The sequence below is a fragment of the Bubalus bubalis genome, chromosome 3 (genome assembly GCF_019923935.1).
Source record: "Bubalus bubalis isolate 160015118507 breed Murrah chromosome 3, NDDB_SH_1, whole genome shotgun sequence".
Lineage (NCBI taxonomy): Eukaryota > Metazoa > Chordata > Mammalia > Artiodactyla > Bovidae > Bubalus > Bubalus bubalis.
The window spans coordinates 160,581,297-160,602,158 of record NC_059159.1 but is presented as its reverse complement, the minus strand read 5'-3'; the positions used below and the strand labels follow the sequence as shown (position 1 = coordinate 160,602,158).

The 20,862-nt window shown below is 43.8% G+C and overlaps 1 protein-coding gene across 11 annotated transcripts in view; it reads left to right on the top strand.

The window, feature by feature from the left end:
• EPB41L4B (erythrocyte membrane protein band 4.1 like 4B) overlaps positions 1-20,862 on the top strand; it is a 141,889-nt gene that overhangs the window by 77,439 nt on the left and 43,588 nt on the right. The gene's annotated exons all lie outside the window — the stretch shown is intronic.

The window sequence follows — 20,862 nt, the reverse complement described above, 5'->3', positions numbered from 1 at the left end:
GCAGACCTTTCTCTACTACATCTGACAACGGTAATCACTCATTCCCAGCTTCTTGAAGCTAGTCCCTTGATTTCTGGGATTTCTGACTCTAGCCCTTGTACTTTTTCTTCTTTGTACCAGCCTCTGTGCCTGTCTGCCTGTGAAGGATTGGTGTTTTTCAGGGGTTCTTCCTCTGCCTGCTGCTTTTCTCACTTATCAGTCTACCCACTCTTCTCATCTTGTTAAGATTTTATAAGTGCTGTTGACTCTGAAGCTGTTCTCTCTAATGCAGACAACTCTTGTGAGTTTTTATACTGACGTTTCAACCTGTATATCCTTGTACATATCAAGCATCACATGTCAAAATTAAAGTCATCCTGTTTTACTGGGGAAAAAAAAAAAGTAACTTCACCTGGATTCTCTTCTTCCTACCCAGGATAAGAATTTATGTCATAATCAACTCATCTCCCTTTCGCCCTGTGTATCCAGGCAGTCTCCAGGTCTGTTCAGCTTGCCTTCTTAGCATCTGTCTGTCAATCCACATTTCCTCTCTATCAACAGTGATCTGTAGCAGCATCTTCTTTCTGGCTGAGAGGTACCCTTTTCCTGATCTCCCTGACTCCTATCACCTGACAAGCTCATCCTCCTCACAAACACTGGAGTGATCTTTCTAAAACGCCATCTGATTGCATCCTTGCAAGGCTTGATATCTGCCAGGGTTCTCCATCACCCATAGGATGAAGTCCAAGGCCTTCTCTGGAATTCCCCCGCTATCTGTTCCTGTCCTGTTGCTCCAACTAGGGTATTTCCCCCCATTTCTCACCCTCCTGTTTAAACTCCTACAACACCAAACTGCTTGCAGTTCCTGGCATTCACCATACCCTGCTGTTACTCCCATCTGTGCCTTTGCAAATGCTGTTCCTTCTGCTGAGGATGCTGTCACTCCCATCCTCTTTGCCCAACTCCTGCTCATCCCTTAAGCCTCTGCTCATGATCGCTGTCTTCTCCCAGGGACTCTGACTGCCCCCTCCCAGCTCTGCAGTTGAGCTAGGCGCTGTGCTCTGTTCTACTACTTCCCCCCGCTCCGTGTACGTCAATGATATACTCACTGTTTTATGCCTCTCTTATTCATCTCATCTTGGAGGTGGTACATTCCTTAGATCTAAGCTTTGTGTCACACTCTCCTTTGTTCCCCGATGCCTGATGAATAGCAAGTGCTCAATGAATGTCTGTTCAGGAGATGAATTATGTTACATTCATTCTAAAGGAAACATCTCACCAGATGACAGGCAGGAATCCATCACTTCTGAGCTGGTCTGAAAAAATCTGAACAACCGTACCCAGCTGGGAGCATCGTCTTTTGAACAGGACTTTGACCACCACGTATCTTCTGGATTCATCTGCCTCCTGTGAATATTATTCAGTGTACCTATGGTGTTCTCATTGGAGGCATTGCTATAATGTTGAGTGGGACAGAGGACAGTCTAGCCGTGTGATATTGGAAACTCTGGTAGGTGGACACTGATCCACAGAAACATACAGGGGCTAGTAGCCAGGTGTGTGCTTCAAACTCTGCATATGTCATGTCATTTGATCTTCCTGACTGCTCTGTGATACTCTTTTCTCACATGGGGAAGCTCAGGCTTAGGTCGAACCAAGAAACTTGCCAGTGGTCACACAGCTGAGAGGTGGTCGCTCAATTCTGACCCCAAAGTCTGTCTGCCCGTCTGTACTGTAAGGCCTTTCACTGCCAACTATTCCACCACTTGGGACCCTGTTGATCCACATCTACAGGAGACTTATTAGATGATGTTGAAGAGTCAGGACTCCGAAATCTAGAACTGCTAAGATGTCACCCCCCACCACCAGCAGTGTATTGTCTGTCTGTCTGTCCCTCCTCCACACCAGTTGTCTGTAACCTTGTTCATCACCATCACCAGTGAGCTAATAACCCTCCTGCATACCTTGTCCATCCCCTCACCCTTTCTCTTGCAGCCTAGTCACCCTTCCATTCAGGCATTCATGCACCAACAGCACCCTTTTCAAAGGAGCAGAGATTGAGAGTTATTTTCATATTGAATCATTCATTTGAGATGATCCCCTTCTTCCTTCCTGAGAGCTCACAGATTAGTCATTTCTTTTGGAATACTATCTGCCGGCAAAACCGTACTCAGAATTCCATGAACTAAAGGGATTAGCTTTTTGCGTTTTTGAAACTCAGTTACTTACTGACCGTGTAAATATCCATTGTTTTTCTGTGATCTCTTAGAAGATGTAACAGTGAATTGACAGTGTCATCAGATTGATGTAATTCGTGTGGACGGAAAGTCTTGCAATCATGACAGGTAATTACCTTGGCCTTCAAAACCTGCCTGCCTGTTTCATCTCTTGGTCTACCACTTCCACTGAAAGTGGTTCTCTTTAACAACAAAGATAAAGGAAAAAGGACAGTGCACGAGTCCTTTGTTTTTCCTGCCTCTTAATATCCCACCATCCTTCCAGGTCAGTGACTCGAGCCTCCTGGGTCCTACTCTGAACTCAGCTAATGATAGATCCTTCTTGTTGCCGTTGACTCTGTAGCTTTTAACTAGTCTTTTAAGATCCGATCTCATCAAAGAACTCCCTGAGCAGCCGTATCGATCCCTTTTGATCAATATTTCCTAAACTTGGCTGTAAGTCAATTCCCTGCCTGACTGAATCTTCCCAAAATACCGGGTAAATAACCCTAAATAGGCCTAGGATGATCTGCTTGCAGCATTTTGCTACCAGAGGCAACAAATTCCTAGGCAAGGTATAAGGAGGGCAGAGATGGAGGAAAAGCAAATTGCTGCTAAATGAAGGAAAGTCCCCTCTTTGCACATGAAAGGTGGCACATTTCTTTTTCACTTTTTAAAGTAAATTTTTATTTTTGAGATGATTGTATATTCACATGCAGTTGTAAAAAAATAATATCAATCTGATTTATCCTTTACCAGTTTCCTCCAGTGGTAACCTCCTGCAAAACTGTAGTACAGTATCATACCTGGATATTAACATTGATACAGTCAAGATGCAGAACATTTCCATCCCCACAAAGATCCTTCATATTGTCCTTTTATAGAAAGGCATTGCATTTTAAGATATCCCAAGAGTATATAAAAGGTAAAATAGAGGTGAAATTGACATTCAGCTAAGACTCCACTAAAGAAGAAATTCTCAACAGTTCTGTAGAAAGCCTTGCCCCCCTCCAAAAAAAAAAATTAGGAAGCCAAATAATTGCTTGAACAGTGTGTTAAAAATAGGGATGATGAGGCTCTAGGTGGTTGGGATGAGGCCTAAGAACCATCGTTTTAATGGCCACTGCAGGACAATTTGAGGTGGGCAGGTAAGCACAGCTTCTTATCTGGTTTTGTTTGCCTTTGTTTTAGTGTCTCAATTTTAACTAATTAGAGGCTGACTTTTTTTTTTTTTAAGAGGCATAATGTTCAAAAGTAAATGGATGGATGCATCATAAGCAGCTGCTTCATCTGACCTCTTGGCATAGTTTTGCATTTCCTTAAGCTCAGTGTGAAGCAGAAGAATGTGAGAATTCTAGTGGTTCTTTATATGGCTTTTATTTCATCATGACCTTCCTCCTCCCAAATCTATCAAGCCAAGACTTAGGTCGTTGTTGGGCCCTCCTGCTGAAGCAGGAGCCTAGTGAATTCCAACCACTTAAGAGGGCATCGCACACCCCTGGTCTGAGGACCATGTGGTAGGGTAACGGGGAAGTTTGCAGAAGTAAAATGGCAGGAAGTTGCAGGCTGATGAGAGAAAGACTGCACCATCCGATGTGGAGTGGTGGTTTTGTTGGAGCAAGAGTCCTGCAGTCGCAGGCTAGGTGAAATGTGGACTCATCTTTGCCCCCTAACCTGTCACGTGTCCTTTCGCCAGCTTCAGATCTTCTCTATGCCTCATTTTCCTCATCCCAAATGGAATTGAACAGTCTCTCCCCATTACGAGAATTAAATGGCACTGTGTGTGTAAGACGCTTTGTTTGGTGCTAGCTGGTATGTTCGATGCTATCTGGTAGCAATTTTTAGCAGTTTGAGATTTAAGGCCTTAGCCGTCCATGGGATAAGAAGTAGGACAAGGAGGTTGAAAGTTTAGCTCAAGGAATGGTCTGTCTCCTAGGTTGATGGCTTGAGATGTGTGGTCTAAGTTTAGCAACAGAAAGGGGTGCTTGGTTCCAAAGGAAAGATCAGATGGAAGAAGGTTCACACAATAGTTAAAGACATGGCTCTGAAACTCTAACAAGCGAAGAGCAGAAACAGCATGGGGATCTTTTGAGAGGGGATAAAAGGAAACAGAAATGATATTTCTGCCTGAGAATATGGGAAAGTAACTGTTCAGGGGAAATGTGGGCAATGCTTTCCAGTCTGCAAGACTTGGTCTGAAGAATTGGTGAGAAGGAATTGGTGGAGAATCCTTTCTGCTGGGACATTTTGGACTCAGAAGTTGAGAGAACTGAAACAGAGTTTCCATTCAGTTCCAACCTGTCCCAACCTGGGATTTCACCTTCCACAAAGCAGAGGACGCTTTTAACTATTTGGAGACAAAGTAGAAAGTTAGTAATAAAGGGAACTGCTGTGCTTTTCAACTTTTTATAGTAAGTAATACAGAGAGTGGTAAAAATTCAAAAATATCCATAAGAGTTACTTTTCCTTTCCACCGTTTTATTCCCTAGTTCTCCCCGGAGGCAACTGCTGTCTGCATTTCTTATCATCTAGAGCTATTCTGTGTATAAACAAGCACGTATTTACTTAGCTAATCAGCATTGATGGACATTTAGGCTGCCTTCAGTCTCTGAAATGACAACTTGTATGCTTTGTGCACTTGAGCAAATCCATCTGAAGAATAAATTCCTTAAAGTGGAGATGTTGGGCCAGAAGGAATGTGCGCATTTAATTTGGATATTGCCTAATAAAATTTCCGTGCAGAGATGTTCTATCTGATTACACCTCTCCCCTCTGCACACACAATAGCAATCTGTCAGGGCCTCTGTGATCCCATAGGAAGCATGCTCCTAGCTTTTGCTAACTTTTAAAGTCTTATTAGTCTGATTAGTCTAAAAATCAGAATTTCTGTTTCAGTTGCATTCCTCTAGAGGTTAAGTTGCGTAGCTTTTCCTCGTTTTGAATGCCATTTGTTCCTTGTTTACTGTGAAAACATCTGGAGCCCTTAATCTAGGGTCCTACTCTTTAGTAAAGATCAGATGCATGAACTAAAACCCATCATCTTAGCCTTCTTAATAGTGAAGACAGGGAAGTCTGAGAAGAGTTGCTCTTTACCAGATAGTCTGTAAAAGCATTTTTTGAGAAGTTCAAGTAACAATCAGCATGATACCTCATGCCCCAGAGATTTGAAAAAGGAAGAGGGGCAGCCTAAAGATATCCAGGATAAAGGAATTGATTTCTGGTATCCACATTCCATTTCCTGTTTGGGAGTTAAGAACTTTCTACTCAGACATTGTGAATTTCCCTGGTGCATTTGCTCAGGGAAGGACGGATTTACATTTAATTACAATTAAAATTCTAATCCATGCATTCTGAAATCACAGCCACATTCCAAGACTCACTAGTGGTTTGACTAGGGGGAAGACTTCAGAATTTAAAATACCAAAACTGCTATAGCCTAGGCAATCCACTTAAAAGATGTAGAATAATTATAGGAACATCCCTGTAGGCTCATGTTAGAAGAAACCTGCAGAAACCTCCCTCATCATCCCCTACTGAATAGTGAATGGTTTACACATCCTCTTCCTACAGCTGAGACCTCAAAAGCAAAAAGGTGTTGCTCTGCTGTCAGCTGCACCAGCTGCACTCACGGCCGGTAGGGATGCTGTGACCACATTAGAGGCAATTTGGAAAGCCCTTAGAAGTTGGCCCGGTATATGGCTTCAGAGGTTAACCTCCAAGAATTGAAGGACAGAGAGAAGACCATTTGAGATTTTTTTTTTTTAAGCACAAATGCAAACCAAAACAAATGAATCCCCTTCTGTATCCCCTCAGAACCTCGTACCCAGCGTTCAGCTCCTGCTCACACTAGGTCTTGTGCAATTAGAGTGTCTAAAACCGGCCCTGAACAGAGTGTGCATTTTATTCATCTAACCTGAACTTCTTTCTGGAATGAATAATTTCATTCATTTGGGTATATTGGATGGTGTCTGCTGAATAGAAAAATAACCCTTGCAGCTCATCCCTGAATCTGCCATAGCTCTTTCCAACTATAGAGGCTGATAAAGAACAGACTCTTCTAAAAAAAAACAACAACTTTATTTTGTATTGAGGTATAACCAATTAATAGCATCGTGACCGTTTCAGGTAGGTGAACAGCAAAGGCACTAATACATATACATGAATCCATTCTTCCCCAAACTGTCCTCCCATCCAGGCTGCCACATAACACTGAGCAGTTGCATGTGCTATACAGTAGGCCCTTGTTGGTTATCCATTTTAAGTATAGTAGTGTGTACATGTCCATGCCAAACTCCTTGACTATCCCTTCTGGAACCCCATCCTTCCTCCCAGCAACCATAAGTTCAAGGACGGGCTCTTTAGACATTAATTTATACCCTGGCAGTTGTGCTTTCATGGCAACAATTATTTTGTCTTAACTGTTCCTTGAGGGCTCTCGTGCGATGCTGTTGGGGATGCATTTGAAGCAGTGTCTGGGGGCAAGTCTGTTAATGCTGTTTCCTGCCTGAAGAAGGGCTTCCCAGGTGGCTGTAGTGGTAAAGAATCCTCCTGCCAGTGCAGGAGATGCAAGAGACTCGGGTTCAGTTCTTAGGTTGGGAAGATCCCCTGGAGTAGGAAATGGCACCCTACTCCAGTATAGTTGCCTGGAAAATTCCATGGACAGAGGAGCCTGGGCCACAGAGTTGGAGACAGCTAAACAACTGAGCACATACATACATACCTAAAGAAAAGGGGGAAGAAAGAAGAATATTCTTTTAAGGCTAAGAGTAGGCACTGAAATCGGAGAAGGCAATGGCACCCCACTCCAGTACTCTTGCCTGGAAAATCCCATGGACGGAGGAGCCTGGTGGGCTGCAGTCCATGGGGTCGCTGAGGGTCGGACACAGCTGAGTGACTTCCCTTTCACTTTTCACTTTCATGCATTGGAGAAGGAAATGGCAACCCACTCCAGTGTTCTTGCCTGGAGAATCCCAGGGACCGGGGAGCCTGGTGGGCTGCCGTCTATGGGGTTGCACAGAGTCGAACACGACTGAAGCGACTTAGCAGCAGCAGTAGCAGGCACTGAAATGCAGACATGAGAGGCAAAAAGAGAATCTGTAAGAAAGCAAGGAGGGAAAGCACTGTTGGATTTATTAAAAGTGAACTCTCTAGAGGAAAACAACAATAATTATGTCAGTATTTTTTTCTTCAGGCAGGAAAGAGGTTGAATATGCTCTTAGTCATGAGCTTCTGTGCAAAAGTGAACTCATGAAATATTTATTCTTTGGACCCAGATCCTGAAATTCATCTGGAACTGCTGAAGTCCTAGATCTCCCCACAAAAGTTATAGAGCCCTTCCTCACAGCCTCCCACACAAACAATTAGATTAAGGCTTCGTAAAACTGAGCAAACATGACATCAGGATAAAATGGATTTTCTGGCAGATGTTCGACTTGCTTACAGTCATTCATTGAAACCAATGGATAGCAGAGTCACCAAAGGAAAACTCCGGACTGACACATGGAAACATATCCTGCTGTAGCTTACATGGGACAGAGACCCAGTTACCACCAAACAAACCTCATCATTCCTTAAGATGTGTAATGTTTTTCTCTGCAGTTTTGCTGAGATCATATGTAACATTAGGGACAACTGGGGAATTCATGACTAAAGGCAGCTGTTATGAATGGACACTTGATAAGTTACCTAGGGAGAGTCCAGTTTTAATGCACTGTACCATTCATCCAACAGGTATTTAGCCTGCTGCCTCCCTGTGCCAGGTGCTATATAGGCACTGGGAATTGCTTTTGAGAAAGACACCGTCTTTGGCACCAGGCATCTAATAAACTGGGCTTCTTGGGTGGCTCAGTGGTAGAGAATGAGCCTGCAGTGCAGAAGACATGGGTTCACTCCCTGAGTTGGGAGGACCCCTTGGTGGAGGAAATGGCAACCCACCCCACTGTTCTTGCCTGGGAAATCCTGTGGACAGAGGAGCCTGGCGGCCTGCAGTCCATGGAGTCACAAAGAGTTGGACACAACCGAGCAATTGACCACACATGCATTTAATCAACTATTGAAAACAAGAGCGTTCAGTCTACTATGGATTCAGATACCACCTGTGTTAACACTCATTAGACAGTTGCAAGTTGATTGCCTGGAAAATGTCTTGAAATATTTACAAATTGGGGAAAATTTTTTCCTGCCAATTAGTAGCTTATATAAAAGGTTAAACCATGCAAAAAACCCCAAAAAAGTGATTTTGACCTTTTCAGACAAGAGAAAAATGAGGTGGTGGCATTGTTTCTCTCTGGTTGCTTTTAAAAAAATATAACCACTAACTTACTTTGGGAAATCATCCCTAATTAATAGACCTAATATTTGTAATGTGTCACATTTCTAAGATGTAGGTACGGTTTCCTTCTGAAACCCATTACGAGAAAGGTACGGTTTTCAACTATACTCTTTCCACCAAATGGTATGCTTGCGCTAAATCAAAAAGAACTTGCAGCAGTGTGTTGGTGTAATGCCTACTCTGTTTAGTTTCTGCTAAATTAAAATGGAAATAAGTGACAGATGTCCTGGAAACCGTGATGGGTAAATGCACCTTCTCCTATCTCAGCCAGACGTGGCAGAGATCAAATTATTTCATTAAACTGAGTTCCTAACATATAAATGCTTAATAAATCTTTGTCCAAAAATGCAGCATCTGGGGCTCGGAGAGGTGAAATGAGTTACCTAAGGCCACAGCTAAAGGGCAGCACAGCCAAAGCTAAGTGCCAATTAGCATCCTTTTAACGTCACAGTACTGCAGATTTCATCATCCCCAGGGATCCACAGTCTCCTAGCACTGAGGAGAGCACAGGGCTCTATAGTCGTCGTCTGGGTTCAGATCCCAGCTCTGCCATTTACTAGCTGTGTCTCTTTGGGAGAGTTAATTAGTTTCTCTGGTCCTGTTTCCTAATCTGTAAAATAAGAATAATAATTGTTCCTTATCCAAATGTTGAAAGATTAAGTAAATTAATAGATGGCACGGTGCAGGGCATTCAGAAGGTGAGTGCTTCCCTGCCTCTCCCCCCAGGGTATTTAGAGAGCATGATTAATGCACAGTCAGGAGGCAGGATTCTGGCTGACACCGTCTGCTGTGATGTCATGGTACTTGAGTGGATTCTGCTGAGAGAGTCCCAATCAAGAGCCACGATTCCAGGCTAATGGACTGAATTATGGACCAGAAATGATGCTTCCCAGCCTTTTCTTGTCCTTGGCACCCATAGAAACTGTGTTGTTGTATAGCACACTGGGTGGGGCGGGGGGTGGTGGCTTCCCTGCTAGCTCAGCTGGTAAAGAATCTGCCTGCAATGTAGGAGACCCTGGTTCGATTCCTGGGACAGGAAGATCCCCTGGAGAAAGGATAGGCTACCCACTCCAGTGTTCTTGGGCTTCCCTGGTGACTCAGATGGTAAAGAATCCCCCTGCGATGCAGAGACCTGAGTTGGATCCCTGGGTTGGGGAGATCCCCTGGAGAAGGGAGGGCATGGCAACCCACTCCAGTGTTCTTGCCTGGAGAATCCCCATCGACAGAGGAGCCTGGCAGGCTATAGTCCAGGGGGTCACAAAGAGTCAGATACAACAGAGTGACTAAACACAGCACACAGAACACACGGGAGTAAGCAGACAAGGCTGCTTGAGTCTCTAGGCTGCTTGAGTCCCTAGGCTACTTGAGTCCCTAGGCTGCTTGAGTTCCTAGGCTCCCCCAGTCCTGTTCACTTGCTCCAACAACCAAGAGAACAAATGGTTTAACCTACTTGCAACCTTCTGAAGCCTATCATTTGGGACGTTCTACTGAGATATTTGTCAGCATCTCCCCAATGCTTGGGCTTCCCTTGTGGCTCAGCTGGTAAGGAATCCACCTACAATGCGGGAGACCTGGGTTCAGTCCCTGGGTTGGGAAGATTCCCCAGAGAAGGGAAAGACTACCCACTCCAGTATTCTGGCCTGGAGAATTCTATGGACTGTATAGTCCATGGCGTTGCAATGAGTCGGACACCACTGAGGAACTTTCACTTCACCCTAATGCTTTAGTTCTGATTAGGAACATGGAGTTGTCCCCACTTAGGCTAAAAGTAAAACAGGTGCCAGTTTGACTCAAGCAGGCTCCTCTGGAAGGTGTTTAGAGAACTGATGTGCTGCTGTGTAGACTACAGAGAAGCTGTTCTTTCCTCTGGGAATCCTGCTATGAGGTCAAGACATGAGCCAGCATGGGTGAAAGAGCAGCTGAGTACAGGCAGCACCTAAGGGTGAACTGAGCAGCCCAGAGGAGGTACCAGAGGACCTTGGATGGAGAATGTCATTGTGCTTTCCCAGGAGACTGCATGCTGGCCTATCACCTTGGGGGACTCCTTGGCCATCCAGACATTGGCATTCAGTTGCAAGTGGAGCATCCGTTGAGGCCTTGGCCTTTCTGGCTGATGATTTGGTTGTTTGGAAGGTAGAAGAAACACTGCTGGTGTTGTGTTGTTAATGCTGGGTCAGCGAGGAAGACTGAGTTGGAATGTGTGGGTGACAAGACCCTCGGAAGAAAATGATCCTGGTGTCTTAGAATCAATAGTATGAAATGAGTGGAATTCAGGGTGTAATCCCCCATGTATTCTAATCTGTAGAAGATTAGATTTCAAAAATATCAAACAGAGGGTAGATCTAAGAGGGAATATTTTTACATTCTGAAAATGTAAAAACTGAAAATATCAGGTAATCTGAAAGAGGAAGGCATTCAGAACCCACAGTTTAAAACAGTGTATTAAAGAGAAGAAAGTCAGTTCAGCTCAGTCATGTCCGACTCTTTGAGACCCCATGAACTGCAGCATGCCAGGCCTCCCTGTGTATCACCAATTCCCAGAGTTTGCTCAAACTCGTGTCCATTGAATCGGTGATGCCATCCAACCATCTCATCCTCTGTCGTCCGTTTATCCTCCTCCCTTCAATCTTTCCCAGCACCAGGGTCTTTTCCAGTGAGTCAGTTCTTCGCATCAGGTGACAAAGGTAGGAGAAGAAGGTAGAACATATAAAAACAAGGGATGAGACCTTTTTTAAAAGGACCTCTATAGATGCATGCTTTGGTTGGAGCAAAAAGATGAACTATTTAATAGCAGAGCCATCTTGAGGATGGTATATGGAATTAACAGGACAGAAGAAGAGCTGCTCAACTTCTGTTTTGCTTTTCTCTTTCGACAAGGAAGCTAGTCAGTATACTAACTGCTGCTGCTGCTGCTAAGTCGCTCGGTCGTGTCAGACTCTTAGCGACCCCATGGACTGCAGCCTACCAGGCTCCTCCATCCATGAGATTTTCCAGGCAAGAGTACTGGAGTGGGGTGCCATTGCCTTCTCCGAGTATACTAACTACAGAAGGTAAAAAGAACCAAGAGGATGAAATTGAAGTTGAAGATAAAACAGAGTAGTCAGGAAATATTTTAATTTACAGTTTAAGTCTTTTTTAAAGTTAAAGCTTTACAGTTAAAGTCTTCAGGTTCAGAAAAAAAAAAAAAAAAAGCCTTGAAGAAAATTTGAATATGTCATTGCTGCACCTACCAGTGCTCTTTGAAAAACTATAGGGTCTTGGGGAAATGCCAGAAGAATAGACAGGGAAATGTCATACAGATTCTTGAAAACTAAATTCTAAAACCTGGAGTGATAAGTTTGATGGTAAAATCAAAGCGAGTTTGAGAACAGATTTTTTTTAAAGCGCTTTAAAGTAGTGTTCACTTAGGAACAGAGTGGATTCGCTCAGATAAGTCATGCTAATCTTTCAAGATTCTTAGTAGGCTACGAATAGAAGGACTGTCTCTAACCTAATTTACAATTTGTCACAAATCAACATTTAATATTGAAACATGAGATAATCTACCGATTTTAGAAATAAGACAAAGATGGCTGCTAATATTCAGTATCATTCAAGAAGCCTCACCAATGCAATATGCCAGGAAAGCAAAATAAAAAATAAATTCTGGGGTGGGATGGGGTGGGAAACGGGAGGTGGGAGGGAGGTTCATAGGGCTGGGATATATGTATACCTGTGGCTGACTCATGTTAATGTATGGCAGAAACCAACACAGTATTGGAAAATAATTATCCTCCAATTAAAAATAAATAAAGAATAAATGCTGGAAAGGCAAAAACAAAAGTCATGTGATTATCCCTAAAATACAAGTGAATTCCAATTAATGAGTCCAGCAAAGTGACCAGAGGCAGAAATAGCCTAAAGTTAGTAGTTTTATATATCTAGTAGTAAAAAAAAAAAAAAAAAGAAGAAGAAATGTAATAATGAGATCCCATTTCCAATTGTGACAGAACTGATATATAGCTAGGAATAAAGTTAGTAAGATATGTTCCATACTGTTACAGAAAAAGTTTAAATTCTGACTGAAGAACATTTAAGAGGATCTGAATAAATGCTAAGAAATACCTTGTGAATTCATTCTTCCAAATTAATCCATTATATTTAATGCTTCAAGTCATAATTCCAGTGGGATTTTTTTTTTTTGGTAGTAACTTGAATTGTAATCTGGAAGAGTGAATGCATGAGGATAGCCGAGACAAAAAGAAAAACGATGTGAGAAAGGAAACAGGACTTGTCCCATCAGATATTTAAGACTCACATATTAAAACAAAAGGAATTAAGACAGTTTGCTGGGCCTCCCCGTTGCCTCAGTGGTAAAGAATCGGTCTGCCAGTGCAAGAGACTCGAGTTTGATCCCTGGTCTGGGAAGATCCCACGTGCCATGGAGCAGCTTAGCCCCTGTGCCACGACTACAGAGCCCGGGCTCCACAACTGCGGTGAGAACCCAGGCACTGCAATGAAGAGTGGCCCCTACTCGCCACAGCTAGAGAAAAGCCCACACAGCAACAGAGACCCAGCACAGCCAAAAATAAATGAAACTATAAAAATGTATTTTAAAAAGACAGTCTGGTGCTGGTTTAGCAATACACAAATAGATCAATAAAAATATGAAGAATCCAGAAATAGACACGGATAGATATTGTGTCTTATCTGCCTTACGGCACAAGTGAAGAGAAACTAAAGAGCCTCTTGAAGGTGAAAGAGGAGAGTGAAAAAAAGTGGCTTAAAACTCAGCATTCAAAAACCTAAGATCACGCCATCCGGTCCCGTCACTTCATGGCAAATAAAGGGGAAAACAACGGAAACAGTTACAGATTTTTTATTTTCTCAGGCTCCAAATTACTGCAGATGGTGACTGCAGTCATGAAATTAAAAGACACTTGCTCCTTGGAAGAAAAGCTATGACAAACCTAGACAGAATATTAAAAAGCAGAGACATTAGTTTGCCAACAAAGGTCTGTATAGTCATAGCTATGGTTTTTCCAGTGGTCATGTATGGATGTGAGAGTTGGACCATAAAGAAGTCTGAGCACTGAAGAACTGTTGCTTTTGAACTGTGATGTTGGAGAAGATTTTTGAGAGTTCTTGGACTGCAAGGAGATCCAAACAGTCAATCCTAAAGAAAATTGGTCCTGAATATTCATAAGAAGAACCGATGCTGAATCTTAAGCTCCCCTACTTTGGCCATCTGGAGCCAAGAGCTGACTCACTAGAAAAGACCCTAATGCTGGAAAAGATTGAAGACAGGAGAAGGGGATGACAGAGGATGAGATGGTTGGATGGCATCACCAACTCAATGGACATGAGTTTGAGCAAGCTCCAGGAGATGGTGAAGGACAGGGAAGCCTGGTGTGCTGCAGTCCATGCGGTCACAGAGAGTCAGATACGATTGAGCAGTTGACTGAACAACGACAAATCCCCTGTAAGGTGGTTGCCTCTTGAAATCTTAGTCGGCTATACTGTAATGCCCGTGCCAACCACTAGAGGGAAACAAAGTTAAACCAGTCTTTGGAAACCATCTGCAAAGCACAGGGCAGTTTCCACATTGAATTCAATGACCAATGGCATCACCTCACTAGACACTCTTGATAACCTAGTGACAGGCATTGCTTTTATGCCCATTAAACAGAGACTCAAGGAAGGGACCTCCCTTGAGCATGGTCTGGGGAGCCTGGTGTGTTGCAGTCCATGGGGTCACAAAGAGTCAGACAGGACTGATCAACTGAGCAAGATATTGTGTATCAGTCATGGGCAATCAGGACAACTGAAATCACTCTAGGCTTTTCTTACAGAGGGAATTTAATACAGGGAGTTGATTACACAGGGATGAAGAACTAAGTGGCTTAAGTGACCAGTGAGGCAACTCAGAAATTAACAATAGTAGAACCTGTTTATTACTCCTAGAGCTGTGGAGACAAAGGGACAGAGAGAGATGGCAGTGTTCCAAAGCCTAGGAGCTGGGGCCACAGGAAGCCAGTCTAGTGGAAGCCGAAGCCCCAGGGGACTGAGTGTTACTGCTGAAAACATCCTCTGAGGTAGAGAGAAATGAGGGAGAAATACCTTGGCTTATTTCCTTTTCCCACCTTCCAGTTTCTGTCGGTGCTTCCCATTGGTCAAACCTACATAGAAACCACAGGGAAGGGAAACTGGAAAATGCATTTCCTTGGAAACAGAGCCAGGCAGGGGAGAGCAGAGAATGGCTCTAAGAGGAGTCAGGAAGGGTAAGATAAGAGTAAGCTGGGGAGAGGTGCCCAACCCAGCCTGGGAAGGAGCCAGTTTAAAGGATTTAGGTAGCTATTTAGGTAGCTAAAGGGAGAGGTCTCTTTTTTTTTCCTGAAATGTAGAACTAGTTTTATCAACATCACTAAAGGACATGAAAACATGTGAGATGACAATCTCTGTTCCTGCCGTATCATTGAGAAGACAAGATGTGTGCACAGAGATGTCTCAGGCAGTGAGGTTCGGAGGAGGTCTTGGGATTTTCCCGATGAGTGCGTTTGGTGCCTTAAATAGAAGCCGAGGCAGATGGGAAGATGCAGCAGATGGGCAGCACTTGGGATGCTTGGCTAGCGGAGAGGTCGGAGTCCTGGATGGTGTCCCAGGCTCAGCCAGTTATCCACTGTGTGACCTGGTCACCTCCCCCCTCCCCCCAGTAGGCCCCCATTTCCCCATATGTGAATTGAGGAGATTGGACTAGGGCATTGTTTGTTATCCCTGGCTGCACATTGGATTTAGAGATAGATGATGATGTAATTAGCCAGGGTAAGGATTGTACATTGATTTTTTTAAAAAATATCCCTTGGTTGATGTTTTTAATCAGCTTTATTAAGATATAAATTACATACTATGCAATTCACCAATTTAAAAATTGTACAATTCAGTGGTTTTAGCATTTTCACAAAGCAGTACAGTCACTACAATTTAATTTTAGAACATTTTCATTTCTCCTAAAAGAGACCACATGCCCATCCTCCCCAGTCCTAGTCTACTTTCTATCTGTATGGATTTGCCTATTCTGGACATTTCATATAAACAATTATGTAGTATGTGGCCTTTGGGGTTTGGCTTCTGTTACTTAGCATAATATTTTCAAGGTTCATAGATATCATAGCATGGATTGATATTTCATTCCATTTTATGACTGAATCATATTCTATTATATAGATATATCACATGGTATTTATCTGTTTATCTGTTGATGGACAGTTGGGTTGTTTCTACCTTTTGGCTATTATGAATAGTGTTGCTATGAATGTTTATATATGAGTCTTTGTATGGACATATTTTCATTTCTTGGGTACATAACTAGGAGTGGAATTGCTGGGTCATATGGTAACTCAATGTTTAACCTCTCTGAGAATCTTCCAGGCTAATTTTCAAAGCAGTTGTGTCATTTGGCATTCCTAGCAGCCGTGTAAGGCGTTTCCTATGGTGCTTTCACTATTCATCCAGAATCTTAAACCACCTAACTGGGCTTCCCTGGTGGCTCAGTTGGTAAAGAATCTGCCTGCAATGCTGGAGACCTGGGTTCGATCCCTGGTTTGGGAAGATCCCCTGGAGGAGGGCATGGTGACCCACTCCAGTATTCTTGCCTGGAGAATCCCCATGGACAGAGGAGCCTGGTGGGCTGCAGTCCATGGGGTCTCAAAGAGTCAGACACGACTGAGCGACTAAGCACAGTGCAGCACACCTGGATGATATCTGAGTGGTTCTGTTTCTACAATTTTATGCTTTTTTGTCTAAGATTAGATCCTCAGAGCTGCTTGCAAAAGCACACATCACCCAGAACTTGACTGAGCTATAGAGTGTGTGATTGGTTCCTCTGAGCACTTGAAAATTCTCAGCCTTATTTCTGAGAGAAAGCCCTGTAAGTTTCAGCTCAAGACCCTCCCCCATCCTTGCCCTGCACAGGTCATAATTCTGGCTATGGGTTCTGGAGGATTATTTTGAACATTTATACCATTATTTTACTAAATACTATAATTATTATAATAATTAGTGTAATAATGGTACAATAATATAATAATTATTATAATGTTACAATATTGTACTTATAAATCTCTGAATAATTATCCCATTTTTCAGCATGTAATGCATTTTGATTGAGTACCATCTGTTTGGTCTGCTGGGATCCCAGAGTCAGGGAGTGGGGAAGCTCTGGCAGAATCAGGCAGGGCTGTAAAGGTCCCTCCACCATGCATCTGCAGAGCTGTGTCCACTGCTGATACAGTCAAGAACATCCCATATGACACAGGCAGCCCCCAGAGGAATGCTGTTTTCTCTACAGTTGGAAGCAAAATGAGAGTAGGGGGCTTCTCCAGAGAGAAGGGAAGAGAAGAGATTAGATCCAGTTAGGGGCTTCCCCGGTGGCACTGTGGTAGAGTCCGCCTGCAATGCAGGAGATGTGGGAGACCAGGTTTTGATCCCCAGGAGTGGTAAGATCCCTGGAGGAGGGCATGGCAATCCACTCCAGTGTTCTTGCCTGAAGAATCTCATGGACAGAGGAGCCTGGCAGGCCACAGTCCATAGGGTCACACAGAGTCAGACATGGCTGAAGTGAGTTAGCACGCATGCCCGCACAACTTCTCACTCACATCTACTAACAGGGCACGTTACTTCCCTTCATTAAGTCCCAGTGTAAAAGGGGGCCACACCAGCTTCCTTGCAGGGTAACTGTCAAAGTTAACCATTAGAGCGCCTAGCGTGTGCTAGGCACATAGAAGCCCCCTTCTCTCACACCAGATCCTTCTCAACTGCCAGCTCATGCAAGCGTGCACCTCTTGCATCACCCTCTGAAAACCAGGACTTGTGATCTCCTTTCCAGAATGCCAGAAACCTGGTGAACCTCAGTCTCTGTTGACAGTGAGCATGGAGCTGGCCTCATGTCTTGGATCTCAGCCTCTGGGCCCTGAGGCTCATGAGCTGCTGAGTGCTGCTAGGTGGGCATGGCCTCCTCTGAGGTTCTGTGGACAGGGCAGGTGCAGTGGGTGCCATTACATCATAGCTTATGTGACCATCACCCCCTGGAGTTCTGCAGGGAACAGTCCATGAGGCCAGCAGCGGTGGTTTCCTTAAAGGACCCACAACCCCACACAATGCCATCAGTTAGGGTCTCCTGGGCGGTCCTCAGTGTGCATGAGCTGGGAAAGCACCCAACTCATTCCACTCCTGCTTAGGAATCTTTGCTCTTCTAGAAACTCTGACCCTGAGAAACCCATGCTGCTTCTCTGACCCTCATCTATTTCTCTTCCCATTTGTCTCTTTCTCAGCCTTCCCCAGCAGTTGTTGTAAAGTGAAAGTCACATTAAATACGTGTTATCACTCCCTGCACATATATTGGTTTCCCTGTTTAACTTTTCACTCTGGGTTTCTTAGAAATAAAACACACACACACGCTTTTAACTTGGGAAGACAAGAAGATACATGATATTACTGCCTTGTTTCCAGTCCATGGCAGACATCACTAATCAATCACAGCACTCCCTCCTCCTGAGCGGGGCGCAGCTTCAGTGTCCTTTTTCATCATACATTCCAAGCGGAGAGTGAGAGTCGGTTGGAGTGAGCATGAGAGATATCTATTTATCTATTTACCATTCCTCAGAAATTCTTACTCAAAACTTACTCAAACCTCCAGCCCTGAATGTACTCCAGATCTCTGCTGTAGGGCACCTTGTTCCTTGGGGATTCATTCTCACATTCAGTGTGACCCATTTGAAATGAAATCATGGTTTCTCTTCTCCAAGTAGTCCTCACTCCCAAACTCCTTTCTCCTGTTAATAGCATGCCATTTCCCAGGCTAAAACATTCAGTTTTCTGACCCCTCCACGTCTCTGTGTTCTCCCCTTCTCAAGTCCTGCCAATGCCCCCAGCCTGTCACTCTGGCTTTAAGTGTTTCTCTGGTTTGTTTTTGCTGCCTCGACCAAAAGTTTGGACCTTTAATAGGCGGGCAGCAGTGTGCTACTAACAGGGTGGGTGGAAGGTGAGCCTCAAGTTGTGAAGCCTTCCAAGCCAAAGGGCATTTTGTCTGTTCTGAGCTCCCAGTCTCTGTGCCTCCTTAAGACAGGTATTATTTTCACTGTACTGGAGACACGGGAAAATAATGCCCACGAGCTCTGCACTTCATACCCTTGTTGTCACATCCACCACTGCATTCATCCTTCCTCCCCCTCTCCCTGCTTCTTTCCTTCTCTCCCTCCTGCCTTCCCTTCCTTCCTTTTATCAAATATTTATGGAGCACCCATTATGAACTAAGCAAGGCCTCTACATGTATAAAATGGGATGGTCAATGTAAACTATGTAACCCAGTGCCTGGGGCAGAGCAAGTACTGGATAAATGAGTTGGGGGCGAGAGTAAAGGCTGATTTTCTGGCCTGGAAATGCATCCAGAAATCACCTGACCCCTTTCATGTCACAGAGAAGGAAACTGTGGCCCAGGGCAGCTGGCCAAGATTCCTGCACAAGGTTGGGCAGAAGTAAGACGAGACGCTAGAAATTTCAGTGACAACTCAGTGCCCTTTTTTTCTGCTGCCACTGCTGCCTCCATGAGGAGGGTAAATAGCCTTGGTTATGCTTCAGGTTGGAGAAGTGAGGCTGACTGTGACCCCAGACAAAGACACACCCACACATTCTTATATACACACACATTTATTTCCCTGTTGAACTGTCCTGAGCAAAATCTCTAGGAGGCAGCCAGGGTGGACCAGAGACCTAGCTCATGGAACAACATAGGGGCAAAAAAGTGCAGGAAAAAAAGTACAAAAAAAAAAAAAAAAAAGTGCTGTTTCTTCTGAAAAGCATCCTGTATCTCCAGCAGAGTCCTCCTCTGAACCTCCTCCCCCTGTGCCCCACGCGCCTAGCCTGCACACCCCACCTGCACTTCTTCAGATATAGCCCAGAGGGGCCCCCCTCCTCCATCCACCGAGTTCATCTAGCCCATCATAGTCTCCAGGGTGTCTGTCCTCCACACAGCCCTCCACGTGAATTTTCTAAAATGGAACTCTAATCATGTCACACCTTTGCTTAAACCTTTTCCACTTCTCATTCCCACTCTAGCCATTCTGCTTTTTCAAATGTCATTCCTTTGCTCATACTATTCCTTAGGATTCTAATAGCCATTTCCACCTTGGCATTAAAAAGATATTCCATAAAACAAATAAGCAAAAAACAATAAGAAAACAACACACCATCACTGATTTAGAGCACATGGGTTACAAATGGGAGAAATCTAACTACATCAAACATAAATAAATAGGACTTATAATTGAGAAGTTCAGTGGTAGACCAGCTTCAGGCATGGCTGGAACCAGGGATTCAAATGCTACCAGTAAGGGTTCCCCCCACCCCTTTTCATCTAGCTTTAACCTCTGCTCATCTCGTGTCCCTCTGTGCATTGACCACTTCCCACAGATACTTCTTTGTGTCCAGGGAATATAATTATAAATAGCCTCAACTTATATCATCCTCATAGCCAAACCTGACTTATCTATGAGGCACAGTAGACGCAGGGCCTTGGGCTCACAATGCTTTTAGGGGCCCACAAAAATGATTTCATTTCTTTTAAAGTCAGAAGAAAAAAATGAATTTTTGGTTGAAGAAAATGGTTTAATATCTGATATTAATATATTTGTTTTGTTTTATAATATAAATGCAGTCATAAAATGTAATTTTTAATTTTTTTTCTAGAGATGAGATGAAGGCCAAAGGGCTTAGGGCCCACAAAAGTCACAGTAAAGCCTTATTTGACTCTTAAAAAGGAAGAGAGACCCTTTCTCTCTGTTTCCATGTGTTAAACCTCCTGGAAAATCTGATTGTCCCTGATTGGATCATGTTCCAGAGCAAGTCCCTGGAAAGAGGGAGAGCTCTGATAGGTCCACCCTGAGGGGAGTTATCAACTTCATGCAAACACAAGAAATATAGTTTCCTGTAAAAAAAAAAAAAAAAAAATATTCTGTTTTAAGAAAGTCCATCAAAACTTGACTATATCCCCCAGTGGACTCCCCTTCCCCAATGATTCCTTGCCCAACACCTTTACCAGCCCCAGGAAACTAGTTGCCTTCCCCTGTACACTCCCTTCACAGCTCATTCCAGTGTGACTGTAACTGATTAAATGACAGTTTCCTACCCTGGGGTGTGAGCTCCCTGAAGACAGAGTGAAGGAATAAGCAGCAAAAATCTGGTCTCTGGGAATGAGCAGAAAAAGGGATTGGCTCTGCTTAGGGGTGTGAGGAGACCTTTGATCTGGGTCTTAAAGGCTGGAAGTCTTCCTGGAGGAAGGGGTGCTTTAGCTGAATTTGGTGA